Raw genomic sequence first — 7,810 nt, forward strand, 5'->3', positions numbered from 1 at the left:
CTTTTATAATGTTTGAGGATAAATATTTTACCTTAACATATTCAAATTTATTCTCTGAAACTATTGGAATAGCCTAAAATCTCTCACATTATACACCTTGGAAAGTACTGGAAGACTGGTTCTAAAGCTGCGTACTAAAACGCTTGCAACAGGAGACCTTGTAGATGATGCAGTTTTGTATGTTTACTTGCCAGTTTATTTATGATAATTAGGTGTGCTTCTGACCCTCCTCACAGACTACTTTTGTTTGTAGTACTGGCTTCTGGCCTCTTGGACCACATACCTTCTACATACTGAAAGTATTAAATTTCCCTTCATTATGTCATCTAAGTTCATCACCTCATGGTATCTTTATGGCTTGTCTTGTTAGCTTAACATGTTCCTGTGTTTCTGGTTTTTGTTATTCAAAGTCTATGTCTGTGTTGTATAAATTCCTCTTGAAATTTTGCACATTGTGATCATGTTTTTCACTTCAGTTATCTTTACAAAAAAAAAAAAAATCAGTACCTTTGGCTTCTCAGAGTGCATTTCTCTCATACTTGGGACTAGACTGATTGCAGTTCTTTGGATTTTATTAGCATTTCTACATGTGTTTGTTTTCATTTTCGTGTGACATTATGCTAATGTCTTGTTCCTCCTTAGTGACTCCCATTTCTTGAGGTAATAACTGTCTGATAAATATAGTATTTTTCGGACATTTCATATTCCTTCTTGGTACTCTGTGGAATAGAATGCTATGAGTAATGAAGTTCCAACAAAATTAGTTACTGATTTTTTGCAAAGTACTGTAGTATTAAAGGGGGCATATTATTAGTGTTAAGATACAAAACTATGGAAAAAGTATTGTGGAAAATGGATGTCTCAATATTTTTATTTTTGTTGAGTAGGGATGTGGTACAGAGCTGTAGGAGCCAAGTATACACTGGTGATAGCGAGGACAGAATAGTCTCAGTAGACATTAAACTGGTAGATTGTCTTGGTGAAAAAATTGACAGAATCACAGTTCTAACTACCAAAGTAGTTACAGCATCTAAAGTAGAAGGTATTGTCTTAGAGCCACTCCTGCTAAGAATTCCATGTGACTTTTTTGACTTGTGTGAAACCACTGACACTGTTTTTATTTGGAAATGTGTGGATAGAAAAAAGAATAATCTCATCAGGTTCAGTACACAAATTTTGAAGTACTGTAGAAGGGAAGAAAACTGGAGAAAGATAAGTATAATTCACAAAATAAAACTGGTTGAAGTTTCAGTTTGTCTTGGACTATTATCAAATTACAGCTTTATTATGGTCCAGTACAGACCAAAACATCAGTTATTTTTATCTCTAGTTTGTGAGACACTTGTGAATTGTTCCAACCACAGTACAGTATTTTGATTTATTTTTAAATCAGTAAAGTAAGGCAGAGAATGAAGGAAATATTTCAAAAGCAGCATGGAAATATAGGAACAAGAAATATTAGAATGAAACATCGGGTGGCGCTGTAGTGAGTATAGTCCTCTCCCCTTCAAAAATTAAATTTCTCTAATTTCCTCATTGATGTTGCCATTAGCAAATCAAGCAAAGACAGTCTTCAATTTGTGCATAAAACTATTAAAAAAATTTACCTGTAAATAGTAGTAGTATTTTACTGAATGCTCTTAGATTTTTTGTAATATGTGCATGATTGTTATTCTAGGCTGTTCTGTAATGTCTAAACATCCCCTTATACATTTCAAACTTAATAAGTAATTTGTATAATATGTAGCTGCTATATGTTAAAATTTACTGGCAGTTAATATCCTGGGCAATATTTTGCATATTTGTGCTGTAAAGTGAGATTATTGGAACATTATTATTGTCAAATGCTGAAACCTGCAGAGTGACCTTGAGTACAGCGGTTGGTATCGTTCCGCAGAGTTTTCTTGTTCCACTTGTAAATTCATTAAGTATAGTTTTTCATAATCTCGTTTTTTGAAATCAAAAGTTTCTTTTTAGGTGAATATCCGGGTCCGTGTTCAACTACATGATGTTATTCAATACAAAGTATTGTGGAGGCTTAATTTTTGGTCTGATAATCACAACCATCTGTGAGCAGTCTCGCATCCATTATTTCATAGACTTACAACGGATTTGGAAAAGGCATGTGACAGGGTGGATAGGAGGGCAATGTGGCACATGTTGCAGGTGTAAGGTATAGGAGGTAGGTTACTGAAAGCAGTGAAGAGTTTTTGAGGATAGTGAGGCTCAGGCTAGAGTATGTAGGAGAGAGGGAGATTTCCCAGTAAAAGTAGGCCTTAGACAAGGATGTGTGATGTCACCATGGTTGTTCAATATATAGAAGGGGTTGTAAGAAAGTTGAATGAGAGTCTTGGCAAGAGGTGTGGAGTTAAAAGATAAAGAATCAAACACGAAGTGGAAGTTGTCACAGTTGCTCTTTGCTGATGACACTGCTTTTGGGAGATTCTGAAGAGAAGTTGCAGAGGTTGGTGGATGAATTTGGTAGGGTGTGTAAAAGAAGAAAATTAAAAGTGAATATAGGAAAGAGTAAGGTGATGGGGATAAAAAGATTAGGTGACGATAGATTGGATATCAGATTGGAGGGAGAGAGTACGGAGGAGGTGAATGTATTCAGATATTTAGGAGTGGACGTGTCAGCGGATGGGTCTATGAAAGATGAGGTGAATCATAGAATTGATGATGGGGAAAAGGGTGAGTGGTGCACTTGGGAGTCTGTGGAGACAAAGAACTTTGTCCATGAAAGCAAAGAGGGTATGGGTGTGAAGCATGGGTGATGAATATTGCAATGAGGAGGAGGCTGGAGGCAGTGGAGATGTCATGTCTGAGGGCAATGTGTGGTGTGAATATATTGCAAAGAATTCGTAGTTTGGAAATTAGGAGAAGGTGTGGGATTACCAAAACTATTATCCAGAGGGCTGAGGAGGGGTTGTTAAGGTGGTTCGGACATGTAGAGAGACCGGAACAGAACAGTGTGACTTCGAGAGTGTATAAATCTGTAGTGGAGGGAAAGTGGGTAGGGGTTGGCCTAGGAAGGGTTGGAGGGAGGGGGTAGAGGAGGTTTTGTGTTCAAGGGGCTTGGACTTCCAGTAAGCATGCGTGAGCATATTTGATAGGAGTGAAAGGAGACAAATGGTTTTTAATACTTGATGTGCTGTTGGAGTGTTAGCAAAGTAACATTTATGATGGGACTCAGGGAAACTGGCAGGCCGGACTTGAGTCCTGGAGATGGGAAGTACAGTGTCTGCACTCTGAGGGAGGGGTGTTAATGTTGCAGTTTTATAACTGTAGTGTAAAGCACCCCTCTGGCAAGACAGTGATGGAGTGAATGATGAAAGTTTTTCTTTTTCGGGCCACCCTGCCTTGGTGGGAATTGGCTGATGTGTTAAAAAAAAAAAACGGAAGTCTATGACAGTGTTCTGATTGTTGTTAATGAAACCACTTATCTCCAAGTGCTCTCCCACTTTTCTGATTATCTTGTCCATTACCTTGCATGTTATGCATGTCAGTTAAAGTGGTCTGTAGTTCAGTGCTTCCTATCTGTCTCCTCTCTTAAATATAGTGACTACACTTGCTGTCTTTCAGATCTCTAGCAATTGTCCCATGTCTGATGAGTTACTGTAGATCTTTGCTAGTTGTTCAGACAATGCTTCTGCTCCCTCTCTCACAGGAGAAATTCATACACAGATGTGGAAGCAGCACAGGCAAGAATAAAATTAACCCATTGTTTAGTCAGAGGTGCAGGGAAGCAAAAGTTAAAAGTGCAAGAGCATGGAAGACATACAGGAAGCAAAGAACACGAGATGATAGGGAAGCAAGCAGAAAAGTCAGAAATGAATATGCATGGGTAAGAAGAGTGTGTAAAGGTAGAAAGTCAAAAGTGAACATAGTTATATAAGAGTAAGGTGGTGAGGATATCAAACGGTTTAAATAAAGAAACACTGGATATCACATTAGAGGGAGGGAGTATGGAAGAAGTGAATGTTTTCAGATATTTGGGAGTTGACTTGTCAGTGGATAGGTTTATGAAGGATGAGGTTAACCATAGAATTGATGAAGGAAAAAAGGGGAGTGGTGCATTGAGGTATATGTGGAGCCAAAAAATGTTATCCATGGAGAATGGAATGCATGAGAGTATAGTGGTACCAACACACTTATATGGGTGTGAAGCATGGGTTGTAAATGCTGCAGCGAGGAGGAAGCTGGAGGCAGTAGAGATGTTGTGTCAAAGGGCAATATGTGGTGTAAAGATTATTTAGAGAATTCATAGTGTGGAAATTAGGAGGTGTGGAGTTACTAAAAGCATTAGTCAGAGGGCTGAAGAGGGGCTGTTGAAGTGGTTTGGTCATAGAATGGAATAAAGTAGAATGACTTGGAGAGCATATAAATCTGTAGGGGAAGGAAAGTGGGGTAGGGGTCATCCCCAAAAAGGTTGGAGGGAGGGGATAAGGGAGGTTTTGTGGGTGAGGGCCTTGGACTTCCAGCAAGCATGCATGAGCATATTAGATAGGACTGAATGGAGATGAATGGTTTTTGGGACCTGACGAGCTGTTGGACTGTGAGCAAGGTGATATTTTGTGAAGGGATTCAGGGAAACTGGTTAGCCATACTTTAGTTGTGGAAATGGGAAGCACAGTGCTTTCACTTTAGAGGAGGGACATCTAAACTGTTATATCTGAGGGCCTCTGCAAAGACAGTGATTATGTATGAGTGATGGTAAAAGTATTGAATAATAATGAGTTTTTCTTTCTTTTTGGGTCACCCTGCCTCAGTGGGAAATGGCTGACATGTTGAGAGAGAGAGAGAGAGAGAGGGAGAGAGAGAAACAGCTCTTAGCTTGTCAATAAAGTTAGGGATCCTAAACCTGTAAATAGCTTGTCAATAAAGCATGGGATCCTTAACCTAACCTTGTCAAACCCTGTGTAAGAGAGAGAGGCAGAGAGAGGGAGAGGAAGAGAGAGAGAAAGGAAGAGAGAGAGAACAAACACAGACCTCGGTGGCAAAGTGCAGACCCCATCAACTTCCTAATGGAAACTGTGGACTCCCTTCTGCTACAACACAACTGTCAACATGTCATAATTGTTGGTGACCTCAACCAACACCTTATACAAAGGGACTTTGATGACCTTCTTGCAGTATTTGACGTGATAAACTTCGTTGATTTCCCTACTCACATCTCGGGCTCCTCCCTTGACCCAGTAGTGAGCGATCTAGCAGAAGGTATGGTCATTTGTCAACCTCTCGGCTACGTTGGATCATCTGACCACAAGGCTGTTTTTACGACACTTAAGATCCCAACAGAATGAGGTGAGAAGTCTACACGCACAACCTGGCTATGGGAAAGAGTTAATTGGCCAGCCCTTTGCTCTGAGCTCGCCACCACCAATTGGAATTCTCTTCTTCAAGGGGATGTTGACAACCAAGTGAAAGCGTTCACTGGACACATCCTTAATCTACAACAACAACACATTCCTCGCCGGCAATATGTGGTGAAGCCTACAGATCAGCCTTGGTTTGGATTTCGTTGTAGAGAGGCTGCTACTGCTAAATACAAGGCATGGTGAAGGTATAAGAGACATCCTACCACCTATAACAGGAACTTGCACAGGGAGATGGACACAAGAAGAAAGTTAGCATCAGGTAGGGTAGGCTCCAAAACCTGGTGGTCCCTGGTCAAGGACAGGCAAGGTTATCTGCCTGATGACCTCATTCCACCTCTAAATCGACAGGATGGGACCACCTCTACTAGTAGTCAAGAGAAAGTGGACCTCTTTGCCAAACACTTTGCTACCAAAATGCAAGTTACTGATACAGCAAGGGACCCTCCTTGGCTAGCTGCAAGAACTGTGTCAAAACTGTCAGTGGTGACAATAAGGCAGGAAGAAGTGCACTTCCTTCTTAAATCGCTTGACCAAGAAAAGGCTGTGGGCCCAGACAAGTTGAGCCCAAGATTGCCGAGAAGATGTGCAGACCAGCTAGCAGCACCTCAAACTTGCATCTTTCAGCACTGCCTAGTACAGTGTAAATCGCCTTCTCTATGGAAAGAGGCAAATGTAGTCCCTGTTCACAAAAAGAAGAGCAGAGCAGGAATCAGCAGCTACAGACCAGTGTCACTCCTGTCAATCATTGGCAAGCTCCTTGAGACAATAATCTCAAGACAAATGACAGTGTTTTTTGACTACCACTCACTACTTTGTGACCGTCAATATGGCTTCAGGAAAGGTTACTCTGCTGCTGATCTGTTGTTAAACCTCTATTAAGTGGCATCAGTCACTGGATGAATCCAAAGTCAGCTGTGTGGTAGCACTGAATGTTGCTGGTGCTTTCGACCGGGTGTGGCACCAGGGCCTCTTAACAAAACTGAAAGCTCTGGGAATTGCAGGCTCTATGCTATGTCTCCTCAGCGGTTACCTTAATGGTAGATCTCTAAGGGTAGTTCTCAATGGAATGGAATCAGCAAGACATCCTATTGGGGCAAATGTTCCACAAGGAAGTGTTCTGGGACCATTGTTATGGAATGTCTACTTCAGTGACCTTCATCTCATCCCAGAATCCCATGCATATGCAGACTACACTGACATTCACTTATCCAAGAGAAGAAATGCCAGCTGCTCTAAGCTACATCAATCACCAGCTGAGAGCTATATCAGCTTGGGAAAATAGATGGCAAGTAACATTTGCACCTGAGAAAATACAAATGATGATGATCTCTAGGCACCAAGATGGTAATGCCGGTGCAGTAGTAAGGATGAATGGGAGGGTGTTGGCACCTGGGGAAGAAGTTGATATCCTTGGTGGGAAATTTGACTCCAAACTGACCATGAAAAACCATGTTGTAAATCTTGCAAACAAGGCAGCCAGGAAGCTTAAAGCACTTCGCCGTATCTCACATCTGCTTGACAGCAGGGGTTGCAAGATTTTTTACGAGGCACAAGTACACTCACGCCTTGAGCATGCTCCACTTTCGCCTGCCCCCTTCTCATTTGCGACTGCTTGACTGACAGAGCAGAGAACAGAGCAAGATGTCTCATCTCTTGCCTGGACCAATCCTGGATAGATCTATCATTTCAGCAGAGTCTTCAACACAGGAGGGATGTGGGTGGCCTTACTGTTATGTACAAGGCCAATATTGTAAAAGTACCACACTTGGATCCACTTCAAGGACAGCGTGAAGTAAGTTTCTATACCACGAGACGGGCAGAAAGCAGCAACTTCACTCTGGCTGTACCCTTCTCCAGAACATCACTTCATCTGAGATCATTTATTCCCAGGATGACTCGAGTATGGAACACAGTCATACAGCATTATGTTAACCTGATAGTTGATCAGATGAAAATGCTGACCCACAGATGGCTCCAACTTCATCCTGTTCCCTACTTGTATGTTTCGTAACAATAAAGATGCTTTCAAATGAGCTGATGTAGGTAACAACTCTTAGCTTGTCAATAAAGTTAGGAATCCTTAACCTGTAAATAGCTTGTCAAAAAGCTAGGGATCTTTAACCTAACCTTTTCAAACCCTGTGTAAAAAAAAAAAATTGAGAATGACATAATATCAGAAGCCAGATCTGAGGAAGGGTTGATGTACAGCCATATCGGAAGGAAGACAGGTGTGGGGGACCAGGTAACAAGGCTGATGAAGGAAGGAAGGGGGAAGTTCACTAAGAATGACCAGCAAAGCTGTGAGGAGATGAACAAAAAAAAAGATTGAGTGAGATATTCTCAGTGAAAATAGGAACATTGCCAAGGAGTAATGTGTGCCATTGAGTACTGGAAACAATGCAAACAGTTGGAGAGGTGAAGAAATTACTGAG

The sequence above is a fragment of the Cherax quadricarinatus genome, chromosome 5, assembly GCF_038502225.1.
Source record: "Cherax quadricarinatus isolate ZL_2023a chromosome 5, ASM3850222v1, whole genome shotgun sequence".
In the NCBI taxonomy this organism is placed as follows: domain Eukaryota; kingdom Metazoa; phylum Arthropoda; class Malacostraca; order Decapoda; family Parastacidae; genus Cherax; species Cherax quadricarinatus.